The sequence below is a fragment of the Loxodonta africana genome, chromosome 22 (genome assembly GCF_030014295.1).
Source record: "Loxodonta africana isolate mLoxAfr1 chromosome 22, mLoxAfr1.hap2, whole genome shotgun sequence".
Taxonomy (NCBI): domain Eukaryota; kingdom Metazoa; phylum Chordata; class Mammalia; order Proboscidea; family Elephantidae; genus Loxodonta; species Loxodonta africana.
Window position 1 is genome coordinate 43,079,801 of NC_087363.1, and position 27,976 is coordinate 43,107,776.

The window sequence follows — 27,976 nt, forward strand, 5'->3', positions numbered from 1 at the left end:
TAGGACCAGGCAGTGTTTTGATCCATTGTGCATGGGGTCACCATAAGTCAGGGCTGACTAGACAGCAACTAACAATAACAACAAAAATTCATTCATTCATTGTCTATTCAACAAGTATTTATTGAGCACTTACTATATTGCAGTTCGATGATGTGGGTACAGAGATAAGTCAGACACGGTGCCTACTCTTATGGGGTTTTCTTCCTAATGGGGCACATGGACATTAATCCTATAATTGCATGTATGGGATGTGTAATTACCACCTGAGATGGCTTGGAAGGAGCAGATTTTGGACCTATGAGAGCAGTTCACACAGAGACCTGACTAGACTGAGGGCTCAGGGAATGATGATTTGAAAGATGAGCAACTACTAACTAGGTGAGGAGCACTCCAGACCAAGGGAACATGGGCATGGACCCGGGGGTGGAGGGACAGAAATATGGCAGCTGTGGCTGAAGCAGGGTGGGTGTGGTGGGCAGCAGGGCGTTGGAATTGAATCAGGGGCAAGCACATGCAGGGCCTAAAGACTGTATTAAGGACTTTGGTCCTTATCTTAAGAGCCGAGAACCCTGGTGGCACGGTGGTTAAGTGCTCGACTGCTAACTGAAAGTTTGGTGGTTCGAGCCCTCCAGCCACTCTGTGGGAGAAAGATGTGACAGTCTGCTTCTGTAAAGATTACAGCCTTAGATAATAAAGTTTATTAAGAAAATGTTCTGCATCCCACTTTGGTGAGTGGCGTCTGGGGTCTTGAAAGCTAGTGAGCAGCCATCTAAGATGCATCAATTGGTCTCAACCCACCTAAGGCAAAGAAGAATGAAAAACACTGAAGACACAAGGAAAATATTAGCTCAAGAGATAGGAAGGGCCGCATAAACCAGAGACTCCATCAGCCTGAGACTGGAGAACTAGATGGTGGCTGGCTACCACCAATGACTACCCTGACAGAAAACACAACAGAGAGTCTCTGATGGAGCAGGAGAAAGGTGGGGTGCAGAACTCAAAATCTAGTAAAAAGACCAGACTTAATGGTCTGACTGAGACTGGAGGGACCATGGAAGACATGGCCCCTGGACTCTCTGTTAGCCCAAAACTAAAACCATTCCTGAAGCTAGCTCTTCAGACAAAAATAGACTGGACTGTAAAACATGACATGATATTTGTGAGGAGTGTGCTTCTTAGCTCAAGTAGATACATGAGACTAAATGGGTAGCTCCTGTCTAGAGGTGAGATGAGAAGGCAGAAAGGGACAGGAGCTTGTTCAATGGACGTGGGAAATCTGGGGTGGAAAGGGAGAGTGTGCTGTTACACTACAGGGGGAGGAGCAACTAGGGTCACATAACAATGTGTGTATAAATTTTTATATGAGAAACTGACTTGAACTGTAAACTTTCACTTAAAGCATAATTTTAAAAAAGCACTAAAATAAAAAAGATTACAGCCTTGGAAACCCTATGGGGCAGTCCTACCCTGTCCTATAGGGTCACTATGAGTTGAAACAGACTTGATGGCAATGGTTTTTTTCTTATCTTAAGAGCAAAGGGAACCCATATAAGCGTTTTTAGCAGGAGGAGTGACATGATCGGGACTCTGAAAAAAGTTAAGCCTGCGAGGAAGTGTCTTTGCGGTAGTATAGGGCTCCAGACAACACAGGAGAAGTGTCAGAAAGGGGCCCTGGGGGCAGATGGAGCAGAGCTGAGCCGTGTGAGGGAGCAGGGAGGATGGAGTGACAGCTTGGTGGGGTTTGTGGCTCACAGGGACCATGGAGGTGGGGAGTTGAGGAGCAGATGGGTGGCACAGGGAAGGGGCTCGTTAATTTCAGGCTTCCCTCTAGAACTGGGGCGGGGCTGCGTGCCGGGGCCTTCCCTGGAAAGGCTCAGTGGCTGCCAGACTTGCTGGCCAGCATTGTAGGTGCCTCATCCCAGCATGGCACCTTCCCAGGTGGCCTGACTCTCCCCTTCTGGTAGGACAAGACAGTGGTGGGGGGTGTTTATGTCTCCTCTGCTGCAGCCCTTACTTCCTCTGAAGGTGGCACTGGTGGCTGGCAGGGAGCCCAGATTCTGGAGGATTCTCTGGGTCCAAAGATCTGGACTTTCACCCTAGTTAACCCTGGCTTGTCTCTAAATCCCTGGAGGGGAACCATAGGAGGCTACAAAACCTATGGGATTACGGGGCTCCACTCACTTAGAGGCCAGGCCTCGGGCCCAGGAATGGGGCAGTGGGTCTGGATTTGGGCTGGGCACTGGGTTTGTAGCCTCCCACATGGATTATTTACCAGCCATGTGACTTTCTCTGTTTTCCCATCTGTAAAAGGGAAGGTTTCTAAGAGGATCAAAGGGAAAGATCGCCTAACAGTGAGTACAATGTGAATATTGTGGACACTGATTATACTAATATAGATTAATTGAAGTACGGAATGGATATGAAATTTATTTGAAATGTTATGCTGTGTAGCAAGGAGCCCTGGTGGTGCAATGGTTAAGCACTTGACTACTAACCAAAAGGTTGATGGTTCGAACTCACCCAGCAACTATATGGGAGAAAGACCTGGTGATCTGCTCCCATAAAGATTACAGCCAAGAAAACCCTATGGGGCAGTTGTACTCTGCACATGGGTCGCTATGAGTTGGAATTGACTGGTGGCACCCAACAATCACAATAACATGCTATGTAGCAAGAAAGTGATTTGTGTTGAGCTGGCAATGACAGGCTTAGCATTTGCCATATCCGTTGTTTCCTTTAGAGATATTTTTCAGAGTAAATCTGTGTGTGTGATTGTGTGTGAACTGGGCTGGGTGTCAGGAGATTTAGGGTCTAAGCTGAGTGACCTTGAGCCATTTCATTCACCAATTTATGTGGTAGATTACAGTGTTTAAATGCATGAGGTTCTGAAAAAGATTGGCCTAGTTTCCAATCCTACTGTGTCATTTTCCAGCCATGTGACTTACAAACCAGTTGCAGATGAGTGGACTCCTATTCATGTGTGTCAGTGTGAAACTGTGCTCCTTAGGGTTTTCCATGAGTGCTTTTTTAGAAGTGGATTGCCAGGCCTTTCTTTAGAGGTGGACTTGGGTGGACTTGAGCCTTCAACCTTTTGTTTAGCAGCTGAGCATGTTAACTGTTTGTACCACCCAGGAGTAAAATAGAAATAGTAGTAGCTTCTGGGAACATCGTATGAAATATGCTACACGTTAGGAGCTTCATACAGTGCGTGCCACGTAGTAGGTGCTCATTAAATGGAAACAATGGTTAGACCCCAACTTCCTCATCTGCGAAGTGATGGGCTGAGTGTACTCCAGTGGTGACAGTGACAGGGTTTCTACTGGTTGTGTCAGAGTCTCCTATGAAGGACGTTTGCCACTGGTGGGGTCCCAGGGTTTGTGACTCACCCCATCCCTGACTGTATAAAAACTAACTCCGGCTCGGCTTGCTGGAGACTGGGAGAGGAGGGCCTTCCAGTGGTTCCAGCCAGGCCAATGGCTAAGATTCAGTGTCCAGAAGCCTTTTGGGGCCTGCCTCTTTTTTCCTGTATCCCCCACAGCCCATCATCCCCCTCACCTGCCACCCCTGCTCTGGAAGTGGCAGGTTTTCAGTGGAGGCCACTCAGCTAAGTGGCCTAAATTTAGTTCTGGCTTCAGTGGTGAGCCACAGGTGAAGACCAGGGGAAAGCGAAGAGGCGACCACATTTTCAAAATATCTTTGGTCAAGACCACAGAAGCAACAAATGTTCGGCTAGCAGAGGGGCCCACGCCCTCTGCTTGTTTTTGAGGAAAGACTGAAAAACAATCTTATTTCCTTCTGTCTGCTTCTCCAGTTGAACTGCCCTTGGGGAGGCCCCCTGCCTCTGCCGTCTGGGCTTGGAGCAGCAGGTTGGAAGTGAGGGCTGGGCTGTAGGAACGGGCCCCACAGCCTGTGTTTGGTTTGGCCACAGTGAATCTGGGTTTGGCTCAGGCAGACTGGGCCTCATCATGTGGGCTCCATCCCTCTGTCTCAGCCAGGGCTGCTGCCTTAGGAAGCTCAGTCAGCCAGAGGCCTGGGGCAGATGATGCTAATAGCAATCATTAACATTTATCAAATGTTTGTCATGTACCAGACGTTGTTCTAAAAGCCTCACCTGTATCAACCCACTTAAACCTCATAGTAACTTAAGAAATGGATACGATTAAAAACCAGTTGCCAAGGAGTCAACTCCGACTCATGGAGACCCCATGTGTGTCAGAATAGAACTGTGCTCTGTAGGGTTTTCAGTGGCTGATTATTTGGATGTAAATCACCAGGCCTTTCTTTCCAGGTGCCTCTGGGTAGACTTGATCTTTTAACCTTTTGGTTAGCTGCGAGCACATTTGCCTGTTTGCACCACCCAGGGACTCCATGGATGTGATTCTCACCCTCTTTACAGAGGTAGATAGTGAAACACAGACAGGTTCAGTAACGTTCTCAAAATCACACAGCTAATAAATGGCAGAGCTGGGATTGAAATTAACTTGCCTCCAAAGCTCAAACCTTGACCCCTGCCCAACACTGCCTCTGTCATGATACCTCCCCCTACTCTGTTTTGGGGATCCTTTACAATGCCAGGTTCTTTATCTCAATGAATCCTCAACAGGCTCTGGGAGGTAGGTGCTCTTATTATCGTTCCCTTTTTACAGATGTAGAAACTGAGGCTCGGGGAGGTTAATGGACTTGCCCAAGGTCACCTGGGCTGGAAGCCATGGAGTAACGAGCCCAGCCTGTGAGGCTGTTGCAGAGCCCATGCTACTTGGCCCTGCCCGTCCTTGGGGTTACCCCAAAACAAACCTGACCCATTGTTGTCAAGTTGATTCAGACTCATAGTGACTCCATAGGACAGAGCAGATTTGCCCCATAGGGTTTCCAAGCCACCCCCAAAGACAGCTGTGTGTGCTCCCACCTCCCAGATCACCCTGGAGGCCTTGCCCCTGTGTTGCAAGGGTTGTTCTCACTGTGGTTTGTCCTGTGGGCTTCATCACAGCGGCCGCCAAGTGCAGCAGCAGGAGCAGCCACTACTCAGGACTGGAGATTGCAGGAAGCCAGCTCCATGGGCAGGCCTTGCTCCCAGAGCCCCACATGCTAGGATTGAAATAGTCCATTTGTTCCTTAGGGGTGGGGATTCTTTAGGGACATTTACTGGGCGACTAAGGGGTTCTCTTAAATCCCACTTCCTATTTTTGCTTCGTCTAGTTTTAGGAAAATGTTTGCCTGAAAAAAAGAATTTTGCTGTTAAAAGTAGTTTGAAAACCACTGCCCTGGTCCAAAGGTGGGGAGATGGGGACCCAGGAAGCCTGAGTGAGTGCCTGGTGTGTGAGGGGCAGTGCTGAGAGTCTGCTCTAGACTCCACATCTAGCACTTTTTTTCCCTCCCATTGCTGGTTCTATCATTTATCAAAGGAAGGAAAGAGGATGCAACTCTGTCCGGGGCAACTGCTCTGTGTTTCCCATAAACCTCCTGGAGCTACACAAAGGACTTGATCCAACATTTAGTGAGTGCCTAAGGGAGCCAGTCCAGCATAGAGGTGGCCAGAGCTGGGCTTGTATCCTGCCTCAGCCTCTCACTGGTTGCATGACCTTGGGAAGTCATTTCACTTCTCAGAGCCCAGGGTCACTGGGAAGATCAGGTGAGATGACTCATGTCCAGTGCTTGTTGGTGCATTGTCTGCCACATGACATGTATCCAGTCAACAGGAACCCCCACTCACTAGGCACTGTTGGTGCTGAAGGTATGAACGTGACAGACTCGGCCCATAGAAATGTTCTAGATCACAGGGAGGTGGACACCTAAACAATAAAGCACAGTACGAGGCAGAGTAAACTAAGTTCAATGATAGGAGGTTCCAACAAGATAGATGTGGGCTAGGATGATGGAACAATTAATTCAGACGGAGGCTCTACAGAGGAAGAGCCGAAAAGGAGCAGAGGGTTCCCTGGACAGGGATGGTTAACCCAGGCCGAAGGGACAGTTTAAGTAAAGGCAAAGAGGAATAAAAATGTAAGTAAAAACCTTTTACCTTGTAGAGCTGTAGTGCTATGGGGGAGGTAAAGAGCCTATGTTCTGGTCTGGAGTCCTAGGTCCTGGCCCTGTCACTAACCTCTCTGAGACTTCAATTCTTTATGTAGAATGGGAGACTTGCATCAAGTGATACATAAAGCCTCTTCTTTCTCTAAATTTGAAGAACTTTTATTTATATAATTTCAAAATTGCAAGAATAACTTTTCAGAGTCATTTGAGAGTAAGTTGCAGACTCAATGCCCATTACCCCCAAACATCCCGGTATGTATTTCTAAAAACGAGAACACTGCCCTGCATCACCTCAGTACATCCATCAAAACCAGGAAATCGATATGGATACAATAAAACAACAACAACAAAACCCAAACCTATTGCTGTTGAGTTGATTCCGACTCATAGCAACCCTAAAGGGTTTCCAAGGCCGTAAATCTCTATGGAAGCAGACTGCCATATCTTTCTCCCATGGAGCAAATGGTTGGTTCAAACCACCCACCCTTTGGTTAGCAGCTAACCACTTTAACCGCCATGCCACCAGGGCTCCTTATTGATACAATACTACCATCCGATTTGTAGGCTTTACTAAGTTTCACCCATTATTCCAACAGTATCCTTTTTAATCACTTTTCTAGTTTTGGTCCAAGATCTAGTCAAGGATCATGCATTGTATTTAGTAGGCATGTCTCCTTAATCTCTGTCACTCTGGTGCAGTTGCTCAGTTTTTTGTGACCTTGACTTTTTCTAAAAATTTATTTTGTAGAATGGCCCTCAAATTTGTCCGATGTTTTCTCATGATCAGAGTCAGGTTGTGCCTTTCTGGCTGGGACAGTACAGAAGGGATGTTATGTCCTTTCGGTGCATCATGTCAGGAGGCATATGATACTGTTTTGTCTCATTATGGTGATCTTGACATTTATCAGTTGATTAAGATAGTATCTGCAAAGCTTCTCCATTGCAAAGTTAATTAACAAGTATTTTGTACTCATTAATTAATTGGCATTTAATAAGTATTTTGCAGGAACTGCTTTGAGACTATGTAAATATTCAATTTCTTATCACGCTTTCACTCTCTAGTTTAGCATCAATTGATAATTCTGTGAGGGTGCCAAGTGGTGATTTTATAATTTCATCATTCTTTCTATGTTTATTACTTGGAATTTTATTGCAAGGTAGAGCTTTCACCTCTTCTTTATTTATTTATTTACCCATTCATTCATTTATATCATAGTGAACGCATGAGTTCCTATTTTGTTCAATGGGTTATAATCCATACCCATCATTATTGATTTTGATGCTCAAATGGTTTTTCTCTAAATTTTAAAATATGTGATAAGCTTGGAGAACAGTACATAGTCTAGCATACTACGTCAGGGAAGCATCTGGCCCAAGAAGGCAAGACTAAGCCGGACAGTTAGCAGATTTTCACAGCAGAAGAGGCATCATCAGGGCTCTACAAAGACTGACAAGCAATAAGAAATGGGCCAAACTCAAGGACAGGAGGAAGCCAGAAGTCAGGAGGAACCTGGCAGGGGCGTCTCAGGGGGCAGGCAGGTATCAGCACCTGGAATCTAGGTGGGCAAAGAGTTATGGCCCCAGGACCAGAGCACAGAATGTGAGTCAGAGCCAGGGGGAAGAGACCCTTTGACCTTTGGTGCCCTTTGACCTTGTCTGGGCCAGAACTGGTGTCAGAGGGGCTCTTTCTCAGGAATATGAACAGGAGAGTGTGTTGGGGAGGCTCTGTGGTTGCCAGTGGGCTGTCAGGGCTCAGGGCCAGGGCAGAGGGAGGGAGGGAGCCTGCAGGCAGGCTTGGGAAGATGGGAAGGGCTTCATTTGGGTCGGCCCACCACAGTGTTTTCTGCAGGTTGCTGAGGACTTCACATGCCCAAATTGTAGGTTATGGGGCAGACTGGAGTGTGGGTTAACCTGTTGTCAAGGGGTTTTTAATGTTTAATTCCTTAAGAGAAACCCAGAGCTACACTGCAAATGAGACCCAAGGAACAGAACAAACATGGACACCTGCCTGCGATTCTCTACTTTTCCTGCTGTGCAAAGAGACATAATAGCTTCTCAAATTTCTCTACAGAGAAGGCTTAAGTTAGTGATTTGAGGCCCAGCTTTGCCACTTGCTTCTTGTGGGGTCTTGGGCAGGTGACATGAGATAATTCTTCATCTGGGATATGGGGATAAGGGACAGCTACCTCTTGGAGTTTTCGTGAGAATGAATTCAAATCACACGTGTGAATTCGTTGTTCAAACAGTGCAGTGCTGTGTGAACCAGAGGGAATATTACCGTGAAAGAGACTCCACTGGTGAGAGCTGGAAGATATCAACATTGTCAGTGGGCCCCTCGTTACATGGAAACTGGATGTCCCAGTCACATTCACAGGGGAGCTGCAGAAATGGCATCCTACCCTTCTATGGCTTGGGAGCAAAAACCCAAGGAGAACCTGGTTTCATACAAGCCTTCAGTTCTACCAGAATTTCTCCCCCTTCCCAGCTCTTTGTAAAGAAAGGACTGGCAGCTTCTGTTAAAGTAGTATATAGAACCGTCCCAGGTGTGAGAAGACAACAGAGCCAGAAAGAGAATCCCTGGTTGGGCCCCAGGGCTCCAACTGCAGCCTGGAAGGGGCTTTGTTCTTGCGCATTTTGTTGAAAACGTTAGCGGCCCCTTGGAGCACCAGCCTCGGGGTTGTCATGACAGCCTAGCTTCAGCCAGGCTCCGTACTTTTTGATCATACCAGAAAGAGTTATTTTACTTGGGCTTTTATTTTACTTGGACGATAGCTGTTATTCATTGAATAATAAAAAAAGCAACTTCTGGGTCTCAGTTTCTCCTTGAAGAATCTTCCCTCAAGCCTAAAAACAGTCCTCTAGGATTACTTCCTACGTGACTTCCTGTGTTACATCATCAGTTATCCCTCCTGCCTGTAGCAGCCTAAGATTTTGTGTTTTAACAGCTTGGTGTTTACGTATGTGTAGGTTATAGATGTACTGTAGTTTTACACAAATAACGCATGCCTTCTACGTTTGTTTGCCAGCTGCGCTCACCCCCCTCAAGCCATTTTTTGTAAGCGCCACTAAGTCAGCTTTTTTTTTTTTTTTTTACATGTTACTGTAAAAAAACATCAGCATAGCACACTTATGAAAATATATGTTGCAAGATGAGGGTGCGGTTGGCAAACAAATGTGGAAGGCACGCTTTGTTTAAAAATACCTTTCGGCCTGGGTTTCGTTTTCCTCTTAGGGTCTTCTTACTTGAATCCTGGTATTCCCCCAGCGTAATTTAGTGAAGGCAGACTGTATAGTGGTCAAAAAATTGGAGTTCTGGGGACAGTCTCTACCATGGCTAGCTGTGGGCTTTAGGCAAGCTTCAGTTTCCCTTCCATAAAGTAAGGATAACGGTACCTGCCTCACAGGGTTGTTTTGAAGCTGAAAGGAGCTAATGTGTGCAAGGTGCTTAGACAGTAACTAGTGCATAATGAACACTCAATAAATGTCACTTATTATTTTTTTTTTAAGTAGCACGTATGGTATTTATTACCTCCAAGAAAAATATACCCCCTGGAAATAGAAACATCTTGAAAGGTTCAGATAAATCCATGAGTCCATACTTGGAACATTAAAGAAAACTAGGGTATCTGGGGTACCTAACCAGTTGCCGTTGAATTGATTTTGACTCGTGTGTGTCAGAGCAGAACTGTGCTCCATAGGGTTTTCAATGGCTTATTTTTCTAGCCTTTCTTCCAAGATGCCTCTGAGTGGACTCAAACCTCCAATCTTTTGGTTAGCAGCTGAGTGCTTTGACCATTTGCACCATTCGGGGACTCCTTTGGGGTGCATGGTAGGGTCTTTTAAAAAAATGTTGTAAAAATCATAGTAGGGTCTTAATAAATATTTGTTGCAGGGAATGAAGTTAAGGGGGGTGACGCTTTGAGATACTCAGCCCTGCTCTGCTTGGCTGCATCCTGCTTGGTAGAATGCATACCCAAGCTTTTCCCTGCAGCTCCCCACTTCCTGGGACTAGTAGAAGTCCAGTGGGGAATATGTTAATGAATCTCATGCCTCTGGCCAGTGCAGCTCTGCCCTACACTTGGGCTAAAGGCCCAGTACTTCACTGATGAGGCTGAGTGGTAACTCCCCCTCAGATACATCAATGGGAAGGGGAAGGGGTCTAAAAATGTCCTACAAGAGGCAAGGTTCCTACAAGAGGCTTAAAATCTGGGGCTGGAGTGGGGTTCCCTGACCTGGAAAATGAGGTTGGAAAAAGCTCCCTTGACTGCTGCCTAAGCCCAGGGTGACTACAGAGTGATGGACTAACATGCCATCACAGACAGTACTGGCCAAGACACCTAGCAGCTCAGTGGCACGAGCTGCATCATCCCCAATATCACCATGGGGTTGGAGCTCTGAGCTCCCGCCTGGTTCTTCCTGGGGACTGTGGTAGGCCAGGTAAAGCCAACCACAAAATGCCTCAGAGAGCGTGTTGAATGAGAGAGAGAGACAGAATGTGACAAACACGAAACACACCTCCAACTCAAGCTAACACAATCCATAATAAGGAGTTGAATTTGCTTCAGACTACAAGAAATAAGAGCAGACACTGATAATAACTTGAAAATATATTTGTCGAGGATTCTCAAAGGGCTAAAAATGAATGGTATCTATTAAAGTAGAATAAGAAAAAGATGAAATAAAAAGCAGGCAGAAACAAAACAAGAACGAGATATAAAAAGAACAAGTTAGAAATCAGGAAGTATAGAATATATTTCTGCATTTATTAATAAAACCTCAATAGATGGAATAGACTTGACGCTGGGAATATCTGGAGAAAGAATTAGTGAATTAAAAGTCAGCACTGAGGAGTTCATCAGGGGCACATCACAGAGTGATAAGGAAATTAAAAATATGAAGGAGCAGCTGAGAGACACGGAGAATAGATTGAGCGGCTCCCATATAGGTCAGTCAGAGTTCCGAAGAAGAGAAGAGGTAGAATGACTGAGAAACAATATTTGATAAGATATTGGATGGAAATTTTCTCATAACTGAAAAAGACATGGGTTCCAGGATTGAAAAGCACAGTGAGTCTCATGTAGGACAAATAAAAATAAATCCATAACAAGACATTATAGTACAACTTCAGAGCCTCAAGAACACAGAAAAAACCATTAAAAGCTCCAGAGAGAAAAACATAAATTATCTCCAAAGGAACAACAATTAGCCTGACAACAAACTTCTCATCAGCAACAACAACTTCCAGGAGACAATGAAGAAGTATATTGAAAATGCTAAGGAAATAAAATGTCAACCTAGAAGTCAATACTCAACTAAGCTAGCATTCAAGAGTGAGGATGATATACAGGCATTTTCAAATATACAAAAATAAGACAATTTAATACCCACTGACCCTTGCTGAAAGAAATACTAAAGGATGAACTTCAATAAGAAGAAAAGTGAATATAGAGGTAAAAAGAGGGCTGCAAAAAAAAAAAAAAAAAAAAAAAAAAACAGCCTAGAAATTGGTAAAACATATTGGTTGCAAAGTTATATACCTATTGACTGTGAAAAAACAAAACCAAAACTTTTGTTGGGGGTAGAAAAAAAGGATGCAGCAGAGAGGAAGTTTCTACTCCCTTTCATTTGATTGTTGTTATGAAGGATTGTAAGGCCAGTGTTTCCAGATGAATGGCTATCCAAGCCAAATTGGAAAGCCAGAACTTTCACGTGACACTTCCTGAGGTTTAAGAGTTTGCAAAAATTCATAAATTTTAGCATGCTGAGCTCTTCAGAACTTTGTAGGTTCAATACAACTGCAGGTGGTGACCTCAGGTATAGGCAGTGTTTAAATGTGCCTGCTAACACAAATGTTGGAGGTTCAAGTTCACCCAGAGGCACCTTGTAAGAAAGGACTGGCAATCTACTTCTGGAAAAAAAAAAAAAATCAGACATCGAAAATCCCATGCAGCACAGTTCTACCCAGACACACATGGGTCTCCATTAATTAGAATGACTGAATGGCAACTGTTTTTTTTTTTTTTTCTAGCTCTCTGGGTTTCTATCACATGGTCAGGAAAGTCTTCCCAGAGGTGGCACCTATCCTGGGAATTGAAGGAAGGATGGAATTTAAGTAAGTGGAGAGGAATGGGAAGGGCACTTGAGACCTAGAGGTAGACATGCACCTGGAGCGTCTTGAGAAATAATGAAATCGATGGCGGTGGGGTTTGGGAGGAGGAGGTGAGGTTGCTCCGGGCCAGAGATGTTTGAATATTGGCCTGTATCCTTGTGTCCTCCCGGAGAGCTGGAGGCTGGTCTGTTTTGAGTCACGTTGTTGAGTGTTTTACATCATTCCCCAGAGATGGTGGTGGTGAACAAATGAACACTCTTTGGTGATGAGGGTGAGAACACCAATAAAAAAGGCAAGAAGGAGAGATCCAGGGACATCTGGGAGAATGTGTAGTGTGATGGGTTGCTTCCCAAGAAGCTACGTAATGTGTCAGCCAGTCCTTTAATTAGAAACAGTGATCTTGAAAGTGTGGCTGCAGTGTGGTAATTCACGTGGATTTCTCAATTGCTTGAGTCTCTGGCTCTGAATTTTGCTAAATGGTAGTGTTGCAATGCTCAAGACCAGCTTGGTTTCTTTGAAATAAAATCAGATAAACAAATGGAGGGAAAGTGGGTGGGAGTGGTGGAGTGAAGCTGGGTCATGAGTCAAGAGACCCAGGTTCCTGCCCTGTTCTTGCCATTAGCTCTTTCAGAGGTGGATCCCATTTTACTGGGTTTAGATTCCAAAGTCAGCATGCAAGGCAAAAATTCCTTAACTTGTCCTCAAAATATAATGTAGTTGGTTTAGTGTATACACCCCATACAGCAATATGCATGTGTATAACGTATGCTATATGGTAATGTGCCATAAATTATAGAGTACATGTAACAAGGTAATTTTTTATGAAAAAAATTACACTCTTTAAATAACTTTTTTATTGTTATAGAAGTATATATAACAGGATGTTTGCCAATTTAACATTTTTCACATGTGCAATTTAGTGACCAACCAAAAAACCAAACCCACTGCTGTCGAGTCGATTCCGACTCATAGTGGCCCTATAGGACAGAGTAGAACTGCCCTGTAGAGTTTCCAAGGAGCGCCTGGCAGATTTGAACTGCCGACCTCTTGGTTAGCAGCCGTAGCACTTAACCACTACGCCACCAGAGTTTCCAATTTAGTGACATCAATTACATTAATCATGTCGTGTAACCATTACCAATATCCATTGCCAAATTCCATCACCACTAACAGAAACTCAGTGTAAATTATCTTTTTATCGAGCTCTCTTTTTTGCACATGCGTATTTTGATTTTGTGTAACTTAAGTGCTTGTACGATGTGACTACACTGTATGACCTTGAACATAAAAATCATCCCTTTGAGCCTCAGTAAAATAAAATGACTGGTCTAGATAATTTATAAACCCCCACCCAGCTCAAAATCTGTCGAATCTTACGTGTCCTTGATGTGGGAGGCAGGGTAGAATGTGGTTAAGGGCACGGGTTCTTGCGTCAGGAAGGTTTTCATTTTGTCTTCACCCCTGCGGTGGGAAAAGTGTGCCTCTGTTTTTTCTTTTTAAATCTGTAAAATGGGGATAAAAATATCTACCTTATGGGGATGCTGAGAGGATTAAATGATCTAGAACAATGCCTCTCTTTAACATTTAAACTAGGAGACACAAGGGTTGAGGCCAGAATATAATACTAGTTCAATAAATGTTAGCTTCTACTGTTATTATCATCATTATTATTATTGTCATAATTTGCAAAAAGCTGTAATAAGTGCTCTTGGGAATACAAGGGACGGAGTCACCGTAATTGAAATGGGTTTTGCAAACACAGATACCATGGGATGGCCTAACTGACTCACTTATGCTGGGTAATATAAAAAGGGTTTATTATAAGGATATAACAGGCAATGTTAGGGCTGTCACAGGTGGGGTTCGAGGGAAGTAGGTGTTGAGATGGGGGTTAGCATGCCGGGCCTTTATTGGAGAGCCTGATTGGGATCAACACCCATGGAAGAGGGGCAGAGGAAGCAGGATTGAGCAGAGGGCGAAGTTGAGCTGTGATGCAATCCCAGTGAAGGCCTCATCCAACTCCAGAGGGCACTCTGGAACTAGAGAGGCCCTTCAGAGCTGTCTGAAGTTGGAGCAAGGGGCCCTGGTCTAGGTGTGACCTAGGGCAAGGCTGTTTTCTTCAGCTGAGGCAATCTCTACAGAGGGCTGACAGCTTCCAGCAGCTGGGAGAGTAAGGCCTTTCTTCACGAATGGCAATCTGGTGCTGCTTCATGGTGCCCACCACAAGTCCAGGCACTGAGAACAAGTTCAGCCTCTCTTTCCAGGGATGGAACAGGAAGAATAGGAATGGAGGCCGCTCTGCTCATCTCTTAGGCGTTGTGTGGGTTTTGTCTCTGGTTCTCTGTGCTGCATTCTCCTGCCTCTCTGCAGATCAGCTTCTTCGCCTGCTCACTTTGCACATGGCCCAAGAAGAACACAGCCCAGAGTTTGCATATTTAAGGCTCCAGGGCCCATCACAATTGGCCTCAACACTTGTGTGTCTTAGTTTAAATGCTTAAGAGAGAGAGAGACTGACTATCTTAGACCCCTCCCTACCTCCAGCTTGGATCAGCACCTATTCCTAGCCCAGTAACGGGGGCTGGACCATATTATAAGAACATGACCGGCTTTCCATAACTACCCTTACCAGGGTCGTGGCCAGCTTGGGTGCTATAAACGTGTCTATGGGACATTTAACAAGGATCCATTGAGCACCTATTATGTTCCAGGCAGTGTTCTAAATACAGGGGATACAGCAGTAAATAAAACGGTCAACCATCCCTGCCCTCCAGGAGAGCCCATTCTACTGGGGGAGACTGGCTGTGAAGAAGTAAATGAGACATGCTCAAGGCAGAGGTGGGGGACGTATGCCAGCATTTTCATAAGGCATACAGATGATATGAAGAGGAGTGGGAGGAGACCCTCTCAGAGCCTGATCCTTTGTTATCTCCTTTCTCCCAGCTTCAATAATTTTGTCTCCACCATCTCCCCACTCCTTGCTTTCCTTATTTTTCAACTTTCCGGGGCTCCCCTGTGTTCTACTGGTTTCTTGAGCTCCCTCTTGCCTGCTCCTAAGACAATTCAGCTTCACTGTGTCTTCACCCACCTTCTCATGGCGCCTGTGCCTCATCCCATCTTTCCCATTGGAGTGAATTTCCCAGTCATCCTCACAGACCTGAAACCTGGGTTGATCCTTGACTCTACTCTTCCCATCCTGGTGTCAAGTCCTGTGGAGTCTGGTCCTCACATGTGTCTCCTCTTCTCCTACCAGTTCTGGCAGCATCTTCTTAACTGCTCCTCTTGGCTTTGGTCTCTCATTAGTCAGCCACATTAATATTCCTGAAATGCACCTCTGATGTCATATCCCTTGACTCAATATTGTCTTCTGGGTAAAGTCCAACCTCCTTCTCTTGGCATCTTCGAGCTTCCTTGAACTTGCCCCAAGTTGCCTTTCCAGCTGACTTTTCGCTTTTTCTATTTTGTTAATCTTGTATTCCAAGCATCCAGAATGAGTCCTCAGATTAGTTGCAGGCTTCCCTACCTCCATGCCTTTGTGTGGTTTCCTTTCCCTGACCTACCCTTCCCCCATTCTCCTCAGTCCTGGACTTATCTCTCTTTCTAGAGAACTTGCTTGATTCACTTGGCCAGTTATCGCCCATCTGGCCCTCTTCCAAAGCCCTCAAACTCCATCTGAATCTCTCTTCTGTCCTTTAAAAAACAAAAATCAGTTGCTGTTGAGTCAGTCCTGACTCATGGCAACCTCATGTGTGTCAGAGTAGAACTGTGCTGCATTGGGTTTTCAGTGGCTGATTTTTTAGAAGTAGATTACCAGGCCTTTCTTCTGAGGTGCCTCTTGGTGGACTTGAGCTCCAACCTTTCGGTTAGCAGTCAAGTGTGTTAACTGTATTGCAAGTCACTCCACATATATTTTATCTTTCCTACTCAGTGACTGAGGAAAAAGGTGGCTTCCTTCCCCAAGCTATTCCAGGTAAATACATAATCTAAGTAAAAACAGAGTCTTGCTATTCTCAACCAACTTTGAGACAATTTCCCAGTGTCTGCTTCCAACAGATCGTCACCTCTAAGCTCCACTTATGTAGAAAGTCTGGCATTGTCCCAGTTTCTTCTAGACCAGAAGGTCTTTGAGGACAAGATGGAGGCTAGTTCATCTTTCATTCCTTCACGGCGTGTGGTCAGGGGCTGGCAAAATGTGGCCAAATAGAGAGTTCTTATTGGCTGAATGAATGAAGGGATGGATGAATGAATGAATGCTGCAACATGCAGCCTTCCCTGAGATTTTCTTTTTCCCTTTTTCTCCATAAAGGTGAAGTATACCTTTGTTTGCCTCCGAGTAGCTACTTTAGAACAGTGCTGTAGATTCTAGCAGCAAACCATCATTTCCTGTCTCAGGTCCTGTGTGAGAAATAGCAAAGAACCTGAGGCTTAAAAACAACAACAACAACAACAAAAAACCATTGCTGTCAAGTCAATCCTAACTCATAACGACTTTATAGGACAGAGTAGAACTGCCCCATTGGTTTTCCAAGGAGCATCTGGTGGATTCAAACTGCCGACCTCATGGTTAGCAGCTGAGCTCTTAATCACTGGCCACCAGGGCTCCTTTAGGCAGGTGGCAAATGTCCCTTACCATTGAGACTAGAACTGAAATGCAAAGAACCTTCTGCTGCTGCCCTTACAAGGTTGGTGCAGGCCCTGCCTTGCTCTGAGTGTCTTGGAGATGTTCTGTAGCCTTTGCCTTGTTTCTCTATCTGCTCATCGAAAAGAGTCCTATTTCCTCTTCTGAGAAAGTAAATATGGAAAAAGTACCTGGGATGAAGATTGGGTCCTCCTGGCACTGGCCTCTCTGGACTCCCTTCCCTGCCTTCTCGCTTCTGGGTTTGACCTCATCAGGCCTTTGCCAAGGCTGTGTCGTCTGCTGGGAACATTCTCCCCAACATCTCCCCCTCCCCCGCCCCAACACACACACACATACACACACACACACACACACACACAAAGCTCTCTCTCTCTCTCTCTCTCACACACACACACACACACACACAGCTCTTTTCCTGGCCTTTAGATGTCATTCCTTTCAGGAACGCTTCCTGACCCCTGCCCCGCCATAATGTCAGTTAGGTTCACCTCCCCTTTGCCTGTGCTGCACCCTGTACTCCTCCTATCCCACCATCCATCTCACTGAATTGTAATTGCTTTTCTGTCCTCCTTCTTGGTCTACAAACGCCATGAGGGTAGGGACAGGGTCTGCCTTGCTTTATCCCCAGTGCCTAGCACAGTGTTGCATGCATAGTAAGCATTCAACAAATACACTGGATGAATGGATGGAGGTCTAGGTGGGTGGGTGGATGGATGGATAGATGGGTGGATGGATGGGAGATGGGGGGATGTAGGAACGGATGGGCAAATAGATATGTGGATGAAACAAGTTGGTAGATCAGATGTATTTGTCATCTATTGCCACAGAATTAGAAACCCTGGTGGTGTAGTGGTTAAGAGTTCAGCTGCTAACCAAAACCCTATGGAAACCCTATGGAGCAGTCAGAATCAGCTCGAAGGCAATGGGTTTTCTGATTTTTGGCCACAGAATTGTGCATAACAAAAAACCACATAACCTCAGTGGCATACAATAACAAGTGTTTACTACTCAGCGTCTAAAGTTATCTGGAGGTCAGCTAGGCAGCTCTGTTGATCTTGGCTGGACTCACTGGTCTGAGGCTTGTTGTTTTTGGCTAGGGTGGGCTAGGGCAAGGTTATGGATTGAATTATGCCCTCCTCCCACCACCACCCCCCACAAAAAATACGTGTTGTAAATGCTAACCTTTATGCCTGTGGTTGTCCCATTTGGGAATGGGTTGTCTTTGTTATGTTAATAAGGTAGGATTAGTGTTGGGTGTGTCTTGAGTCAGTCTTCTACAAAATATGAAAGGAGCAGATTAAGGAAGCAGAGATGGGGAAGACAGATGCCAAGCCACATGGAGATCTCTAGGGAACCAGAAATCAGAGGCCGAAGAGACAGAGACCTTCCCCCAAAGCCCAGAGAGAGAGAGAAAGCCTTCCCCTAGAGCCAACGCCCTGATTTTGGTCTTCTAGTCTCCTAAATTGTGAGAAAATAAATTTGCTTGTTAAAACCGTCCACTTGTGGTATTTCTGTTATAGCAGCACCAGATGACTAAGACAGGCAACTAGGGCAACTCAGTTTCACTACATGTGTCTCTCTTATCCTCCAGCAGGCTAGCCCAGGCATGTGCTCACGGCGATGTGAGATGCACAAGGGCAAGTGGAACCCCTCAAAGCCTCTTGAGGCCCAGGCTGAAACTGGGCACCACATTCTATTGGCCCAAACAAGTCACAGGCCTGCACAGATTCAAGGGGCGGGGTAATAGATTTTGTTCCTTTATTGAGAGAGGAATTGCAAAGTCACGTGACAAAGATCTTGAGAATAGGGAGAGATGGAAGAAGTGGGGCCATTAATGCAATTAACCTGCCACACCGGGTGTAGTTCACAGCTAACTGTGGCCTTGGGGAAGTCACAAATGTCAGGTGGACTCATGAGTATCAGTTTCCTCACCTGAAAAATGGGAGTGGTGATATCTGTCCCATCCATCTCACAAAATTACAGTTAATTCTTGCGCTCTTGCTTCATTCCGCTCTTGGATTTTGAGAAGGTTTATAAATTGTAAAGTGCTGGGTAAGGTGGGGAGCAGGACTCCTCTTACACAGGCAGTCGCTCAGCAGACCTGGGGAGGAGTGTGGGGCAGTGGGGAGAACATGGAGGGCAAGACCGGGAACCTGCCTGCCAGCCCAGCATCCTGAGCTTCCAGCCTCCTGGGCTCCCCATTCTAAGTAGCTGGTCTCTTCAGTCTACTGAATAATGGATGTAAATGGGTTTTGAAAAGCATCAAGCATTATGCGGTTATAAGATATTATTAGAAAGGGGTACCACCTTTGCCAAAGTAGCCATTTGACAAGTTTGGGTTCACCCCAGGGCACTTCCTGTGTCTCTCCAGGAGAGGAGATGGTCGGGAGCAAATTGTTCTGTAAAGTCCAAGAGAATGACAAGCCCGGCTCACTAGGTGTCCTTTTTCTGTGTTAACACCATGCAGTTCTGCCTACAAAGTTGCTGGTGATTGCACAACTCTCTGCTTGTTGTCTGCCCAGGATAGAGAAATGCTGGGCTTGGTGGTTTTTCTAGCCCTGCTCCATCATCCCTGCCAATAGTCGGTCAAGTTGATGTTCAAGAAGGAGAAACAGGCCTCTTCTCCTGGCTCCTTCCCCTTGGTGATTAACAAAGTCTCTATAATGCTAATGGAAGGTTCCCTTGGGCACTAGAGTTAAACTGAATCTGTAGGCATATCTCCCACTGGTTTTGGAGAAAAATCCACAACAGCCCCTCTGGCTCTGGAGACAGTCCTGGGGGTGGAAGGTGGGGCTTGAGGCCTTTCATTCCCAAGCTTTGAAAGGGGGTTTTGAAAGATGGGCCTTCCAGGATGGGAAGGAGAGGCCAGAATAATGCTGATGAATTCACAGGGCCCCCACCTGAACCCCCGGGGACTCTGGCTTGCACCACACCATCTGTGTCGGGGCTCAGGTGCAGGCTGCATTCCCCTTTCTGAGGCTTCTCATCTCTCCGAAGGTTGTAACTCTGGATGGCTGTGTGGAAACACCTGGCTCCGAGTGTGTCCAGTTCCCGCATCACTACCAGAAGCACAGTAACGCTTCTCGCTGAGAGCATGCTGTTATTTTCCCTTCGCTCTCTCATGAATCATTGTGTCCAGAATCCCCCCAGGAAGAGTTCATCTGGCTAATGATTCTGGGTAGCCAGAACCAGGAATTCTGATTCAGGGGACCAGGATTCGGCTTGGGCTCACGCAGTCCTGGGCTCAGGCTCCAGCTGCACCATATGCTAGCTGAGGCCTTAGGGGACTCACTAACCTCTCTGAGCCTCAGTTTCCCATCCAGAAGGTCCTCTTGATTTGTTTTTAGCATTAAAGGAGATCAGGGATTTGCATCTGATCAGGGCATGTTAACCAGTAAGCATGGTATGCACCTACTTGCATTGAGCGAGGTATGCCCTCGCTTCATTGTATTTACTTGCTAACATGTAGTGAGCACTGCACATGGGTTTCCCCACATCTTTGATGTGGTGGGGACAGGTGAAATTGTGCACTGCAGATTGGTGGGAAGGCACAATTGGGCCTGTGCGTACCTTGCTTATTGGGTAATTTGGCCCAGAGTACAGTCCACACTGGTGCCTACTGATTCCTCTCTCCTGGTGCCTGCCCTTGTCCTCTAAAAACCAGTTGCCCTTGAGTTGATTCTGACTCATGGCAACTCCATGTGTATGAGAGTAGAACTATGCTCCATAAGGTTTTCAATGGTGGATCTTTCGGAGGTAGATGCCAGGCCTTCCTTCTGAGGCACATTTGGGTGGATTTGAACTGCCAATCTTTTGGTTAGCAGTTGATCAGACTTGCTGTTTATGTCATCCACAGACTCCTCTACAAAAGGGGAAATCCAGACGGGGGCCTGACAGCCTCAGACTTCCATAAAGTGTTTCACTTGTTACACGTCTACTTCTGTCTGGAGATGGTCTAGAAGGGGAGCAATAATGGGGGTTTGAAGGCAGACACACTTGTTTGGATTTCTTGCAGCTGCGTGGTGGGCAAGTTATTTAAGCTTTCTGAACTTCAGCCTCCTCACCTTTAAAATGGGGATGATATTGCCTACACTGTAGGGAAACTTTAGATGTAACGTATGTAAAGTCTGGCAGAGGACGGGTACTTGATAAATCGTAGCTGAGTGATTTTTAGAACTCAGATACCTCTGGCCATTCCAACATGTGGGTGTGGGGAGTCGTGTTTGCATTCAGATCCTACCACTTGAAGAGATACTGAGTTTCTGCTTGGGGTGTTGAAAAATATTGGTGATGCTTACACAACGGGGTGGATGTAATTAATGTCCCTGAATCGTGCACTTAAAAATGGTTAAAATGGCAATTTTTTTTTTTTTTTTACCTTAACAAACAGAAATTTATTTTCTCACAGTTTAAAAAAAAAAGTGTTGCCGAGTCGATTCCAGTTCATGGCAACCCTGTAAGACAGAGTGCTGCTGTTAGGTGCCGTCGAGTTGGTTCCGACTCATAGCGACCCTATGCACAACAGAACGAAACACTGCCCGGTCCAGCACCGTCCTTAAAATCGTTACTCTGCTTGAGTGCATTGTTGCAGCCACTGTGTCAATCCACCTCGTTGAGGGTCTTCCTCTTTTCCGCTGACCCTGTTCTCTGCCAAGCATGATGTCCTTCTCCAGGGACTGATCCCTCCTGACAACATGTCCAAAGTATGTAAGACTCAGTCTCGCCATCCTTGCTTCTAAGGAGCATTCTGGTTGTACTTCTTCCAAGACAGATTTGTTCATTCTTTTGGCAGTCCATGGTATATTCAATATTCTTTGCCAGCACCACAATTCAAAGGCATCAATTCTTCTTCGGTCTTCTTTATTCATTGCCCAGCTTTCACATGCATATGATGCGATTGAAAATACCAAGGCTTGGATCAGGCGCACCTTAGTCTTCAAGGTGACATCTTTGCTCTTCAACACTTTAAAGAGGTCCTTTGCAGCAGATTTACCCAATGCAATGTGTCTTTTGTTTCTTGACTGCTGCTTCCGTGGCTGTTGATTGTGGATCCAAGTAAAATGAAATCCTTGACAACCTCAATCTTTTCTCCGTTTATCATGATGTTGCTCGTTGGTCCAGTCGTGAGGATGTTTGTTTTCTTTTTGTTGAGGTGCAATCTGTACTGAAGGCTGTGGCCTTTGATCTTCATTAGTAAGTGCTTTAAGCCCTCTTCACTTTCAGCAAGTAAGGTTGTGTCATCTGCATAACGTAGGTTTTTAATGAGTCTTCCTCCAATCCTGATGCCCCGTTCTTCTTCATATAGTCCAGAGTAGAACTGTCCTGTAGCGTTTCCAAGGCTGTAAATCTTTATGGAAGCTGGCTGCCACAGAGTGGCTGGTGGGTTCAAACCACAGACCTTTAGGTTAACAGCTGAGTGTTTAACGACTGAGCCACCAGGGCTCCTCGCAGTTAGGAGGTCGAAGTCTGAATTCAGGGTGTCAGCTCTAGGGGAAGGCTTTCTTTCTCTTTCGGCTCTGGGGGAAGGGCCTTGTCTTTTTTCAGCTTCTATTCCTTGGCTCCTTGGTGATCTTTATGTGGCATGGCATTCTTCTTCCCTGTCTCTCCTTGCTTGCTTAATCTGCTGTTTTATAGCTCAAAAGAGATTGACTTGAGACACATCCTATGCTGATACGGCCTCAACATAACAAAGAAAACCCATTCCCAAGTAGAATTATAACCACAGGTATAAAAACCAAAACTAAACCTGTTGCCGTCAAGTGGATTCCCACTCATAGTGACCCAATACGAAGAGTAGAACTGCCTCATAGGGTTTCTAAGAAGCGGGTGGTGGATTTGAACTGCCGGCTTTTTGGTTAGAAGCCCAACTCTTAACCACCGTGCCCCAGGGCCCCAACCACAGGTATAGGGTTAGAATTTATAATACATATTTTGGGGGGACACAATTCAATACATAACATTGATAAGGAGTAGAGTTAGAGAAATAAGCTCTGTTATTTTCCACCATTATAGACTCAAACTTTTTCATACCTGATCCTAGCCACATGGACAGTCTTGATTCTCTCTTTTTCCTCTACCCATTGTATGAAATACTGATGTCCTCTGTCTTAGGCTGGGTTCTCTAGAGAAGTAAAACCGGTAAAGTGTCTATATATTTATGTATATGTGTATACACACACACACACACACACACGCACACACATATATCAAGGAAATGGCTCACACAGTTGTAGAGGCTGGAACATCTCAAGTCTGTGGATCAAGATAGAGGCTTCTCCTGATTCATGTGGCCACAGGGGCTGGTGAACCCAAAATCAACAGGCTGGAGAGCAGGGCTCTTGCTCACAGGTTGTGAAGATGGACGAATCCTAATATTGGCAGACAAGACCACAGTTAAGCTGCTAGCTCAAGAGCCGGAGGTCAGACAACAGGAGTCAGCTGTAGGATCCAGAACGAGCAAAAGCCAGAATGTCCGCTTATATTCAGATGCAGGCCACACGTAAAATGGCAAATACTTTGTTATATATATATTTTGCCACAATAAAATAAAAAATAATTCTGCCTCTGTGGTCCCTACTGCACAACAGCAGGCTGTCACCATTTAGTCTCCTGGGTCTCCAGGGGTATCTCGCACGTGCATGAACAGGCCTGCTTGTGCTGTAGTTGACCTTTCCTTCTTGCAGACACACAAGCTGGGAGTGCCCTTGGGAGATGACTCTTCCTGGTCCAGGACCTGTCCCTGGTGCTCTCCAAGCTGTACTCCCTCAGGTGCCACTGTGTCCCCTTCTGTCTGCATTGTCCTAGAACCAGCCCTGTTCTAAGCCAACGTGCAGAGGAAGCCCTTCCCTCCAAATCTACCAAGTTTTGTCATGAAATCTCGTGGTGCCCCTCATGACATCTGAATTGGGGTTTGAAGCACCAGTAGGAGTTCTCCAGGCAAGGGATAAATATGAAAAATGTAACATTTATAGTTTACTTAGAAGCCATCTGTCAACCTGACTCCATGCTCTCTTCTCCCAGACTTCCTTTCCCTCAGTTAATGAAATCAGTTTTACAAATAGATGCTGGGTTTGAGCTAAAACCCCCCTGCTATTATAGCAGCGGAGCCATGTGGCGCAGTGGTTCAGAACTCAGCTGCTAACCAGAAGGTCAGCAGTGCAAATCTACCAGCTGCTTCTCGGAAACCCTATGGGGCAGTTAACCTACTTAAGGGCAAAGGGTTTTTTGTTTTTGTTTTGTTTTTTATTATAGCAACATGGTATCACTGCCATTATCACCAGCAACAGGCGGAGCAGGACTCTGAACTGGGCATTGTGAAGGAAATGATGTGTGTGATCTTTACCACTGGAAACAGCGTTTAAAATTGCTCTTGTGACACTGAATGCATGGGGTTGTTCTAGAAGTTAGTAAACCAGGATTTGTCAGTCAACACGTTCAATGTCTGCTCAGTGGACGGAACTTTAATAAAGTATCTCTCAATTGAGGCTTCCTGTCTGGACTGTAGTATTGCAGTATCCTCCTAACTGGTGTCCTGACCTCCAGTCTCCTCCCACGACAGTCCACCTGCCCCTCTGCAAGTCCTGAGTCATCCCCATGGGTGTGTCTTCCTGTCCTAGCACAGAGCCTGGGGCATGCTAATAGATGTTGAATAAGTGTGTGAATGAACGATTGAGTGTGGAAGCAGAAAGTTAGTTATGAATTGGGTGATCCATTTCTTAGAAGAAAGGAAGATTCTGAGTATTTGAGTAAAATACAAAAGCGTCAATAAGATGGAGAGAAAGAGAAATATCTATGAGATTTCCAGGTCTAGGTAGGACCAAGAAAATGCCATTTCCCTTTTAAGGATTCTGGGAAAATGTCATAAAGTCGAGGGGCTCTTAAGTTAAGAAAGAAAGAAAAAATAGATGGTATGAGTAAGAATGGGTTTTCAGAGTTAAACGCTTCTAATGCATATGTAAAATTTATTGAATACTCAGGCTTGGTGCTAAGCACTTTACATGCATGATGTCATTCAATGCTCTCAGCAACACCAGGAGGTCGTTACTGGCTCTCTCCAAGCCACAGTTTCTGCAAATGAGATCTGAGGGTAAATAGGAGTTAGACAGGAGTGAGGGAGAGGTGGAGAGAAGTGAAGGGCATTCCAGGCAGAAGACATAATAAGTGCAAATGTCCTGAGTCAGGAAAGAGATTGGTATGTTCAAGGAGCAGAGAGAAGGCCAGAGGACTGGAAGACAGTGAACAAGATGGCAAATGGAATAAGATGAGGCCATGGAAGGAGATGGAGACCATGCCATGTAGAGTCTTGTAGGCTGCATTAAGACATGAGTCCATTATTCTAAAACTATGTTAAGGTTTTGGTCTTTATCCTAAAAATAAATGACAGTCCATTGAAGGATTTTAATCTGGAGTGGAGACGGGGGAGGAGAGGGCTTGCTGCTGGTGGCATGAATTAGATTTTTATTTTCCAAAGAAATGAGTTGGAAATATTGGAAGGGGGCAAAAGTGATGTGGGAACCAGTTTAGGGGGCTTTTGCTGTTGTCCAGGTCAGAGATTATGGGGACTTTAACTAGAGTGGTGGCAGTAGAGGTAAGGAGACATAGATGAATTTGAGAAACGGTGAGGCAGTAGAATAGAGGACTTGGTGATGGGCTGGATGAGGGATTGGGGGTGAGGGAGAGGTAAGGGTGATGGGCAGATTCTAGCTTGAGCAAGTAGGAGAATCATCATCATCACCATTCAGTTGACATTGAGTTGATTCTGATCCTGTGTGGGCCATAGTAGAACTGTGCTCTCCCTAGGGCTGGTTTTCAATGGCTGATTTTTGAGAACTAGTTCTTCAGGCCTTTCTTCCAAGGCACCTCTTGGTACATATGAATCTCCAACCTTTCAGTTAGTAGCCAAGTGTGTTAACTATTTGTACCACCCAGGGACTCCAAATAGAAGAATAGAGGCGCCCTTTCCTCAGATAGTGACTTATAGTGACCCTCTAGGACAGAGTAGAACTGCCCCGTACGATTTCCAAGGAGTAGCTGGTGGGTTCGAACTGCCAGCCTTTTGGTTAACAGCTGTAGCTCCTATGAGCTGGAATCAACTCGAAGGCAATAGGTTTGGTTCCTCAAATAAGGAGTATTGAAGTGGGGTGGTGGTGGTGGAGTTTTACGGTGGAAATTCAAGAAAGCGTCTCTCAGGCACAGGGGTTCTGTAGAACTCCCTGGAGGGAAATGCTGGATTTGATGATCTTGAAGGTCCCTAGTATTTCCAAAAGTAGGACATGGGCCAGACCTTCTCCCTTGCTGTCAGGTACTTGTAAATTCGCTATGCACCTTTCCTGTTAGTGAGGGGAAAGGAAGAGGGATGTCAGAGCCTTGCAGCATTCGCGGTTTTGCACAGTGCTTCTTGACCCTTCAAAGGCAGAGAGTGACAAGGAATCAACATCGCTGGCATTTGTGGCTCTGATATATTACTTGTTGACATTTTATGTTTTTTCTATTATGAAGTATTTTCAGGATCTAAAAGACTTAGCCCTGGAAATTGGAATGCAAAATCAGATGGCATTTTATCCGTTCATTTCCTTGATAAGCCACCTGCCAGCAGCCTCCCTCGTTCAGAAAGGAGAACGTGAGTCAAAGGGATGGGAACAAGCGGTGCAGCTATAGTTAGAATTGCTTTCGTCGTGTTCTCTCGAGAGCTGACTGCACTAGGCAACCCACTTCAGTGCTGGGGAGAAATTACTAGAGGCCAAGGAGGGGAGGAAGGGAAAGGACTAGGGGGGTGGAGTTCATCTCTGTGTGATCTATGCAGGTGGTGGTACCTTGGCCTGGAGGTGACTCCTATGGGACTTAAAAACAGACAAACCAGTTGCCATCAAGTCAACTCGGACTCACAGGGACCCCATATATGTCAGAGTAGAACTGTGCTCCACAGGGTTTGCAGTGGCTGGAATTTTGGAAGTAGGTTTTTCTTCTGAGGGGCTTTTGGGTAGACTCGAATTCTCAACCTTCTGCTTTAACCATTTACACCACCCAGAAATCCCCTATGGGATTACTGAGCATATAATCTGATTTATGCCAAAAAGGGGGCACAAACTCTGTTAATCTAAGAAGTTGCCCATTTGGTTGACATCTAGTAGGTTCTTAATGCTGAAACTGACCTTAATCCAACTACCCTACTTTCTGCAAAACTTAGGCTCAGAGCTTGGTTCATACTAGGACCACAAAAGCAACCGATGGGCTGACTGACCTAGAGTAGTGAAGCTACTTCCCCAAAGTCTCACAAAGAATTGTTGCCTGAGTAGGGAACAGAAAGAACCCACTGCACTAGGCTGCCAAGTGTCAAGCTAATAAACAGGAGATGTTTTTCCTCTTTGGTAATAGGACCCAAGACATGAAATATGAACTTGGCAGGGAGTTTCATATTGCGTGAAAAAGACGCATACAGATTTATATTGGGGTAGTAAGTGCTTGCTCTGAGCCCAAGTGTGAATGACTGGATTCCAGCCTGACTGTTGAAATTTGATTTGACATTGGGAGATGCTTATGAGAAGGGAGCCGTTACTGCTTCCGCTTTGCTTGATCTTGTGTCAGTATTGCAGTCAGTGGACATGCAAGCGAAATTTTGTACTCATTTGCAGGCAGTGGGTTTTTTTTTTTGGCTTTAACAAAAAGAAGTTTATTTCCTCACAGTAAAGTAAGCTAAAAGTCCAAATTCAGGGCTTCGGCTCCAGGAGAAGGCTTTCTCTCTTCTGTAGGCTCTGGAGGAAGATCCTTGTCCTCAATCTTCCTGTGGCCGAGGAGCTTCTCAGGTGCAGGGACCCTGGGTCCAGAGGACACGCTCTGCTCCCAGGGCTGCTTTCTTGGTGGTATGAAGTCCCCATTCTCTGCTTGCTTCCCTTTCCTTTTTTTTTTTTTAAAATAATTTTTATTGTGCTTTAAGTGAAAGTTTACAAATCAAGTCAGCCTCTCACATATAAACTTATATACACCTTACTACATACTCCCATTTACTCTCCCCCAATGAGTCAGCCCGCTCCTTCCTTCCAGTCTCTCCTTTTGTGACCATTTTGCCAGTTTCTAACCCCCTCTACCCTCCCCTCTCCCCTCCAGACAGAGATGCCAACATAGTCTCAAGTGTCCATGTGGTGCAGGTAGCTCACTTCTCATCAGCATCTCTCTCCAACCTATTGTCCAGTCCAATCCATGTC

At 45.5% G+C, this 27,976-nt stretch overlaps 1 protein-coding gene across 7 annotated transcripts in view; it reads left to right on the top strand.

Annotated features, from left to right (window-relative positions):
- Positions 1-27,976, top strand: part of SRGAP3 (SLIT-ROBO Rho GTPase activating protein 3) — a 335,902-nt gene that overhangs the window by 98,255 nt on the left and 209,671 nt on the right. The window contains exon 1 of one of the 7 annotated variants that reach the window (XM_064274983.1): positions 1,034-2,351. The exons of the other annotated variants lie outside the window; for them this stretch is intronic. The gene's annotated coding sequence lies outside the window, so the exon portion shown is untranslated. Of the gene's footprint in view, positions 1-1,033; positions 2,352-27,976 lie in introns of those variants that run through there. 7 annotated transcript variants of the gene reach the window in all.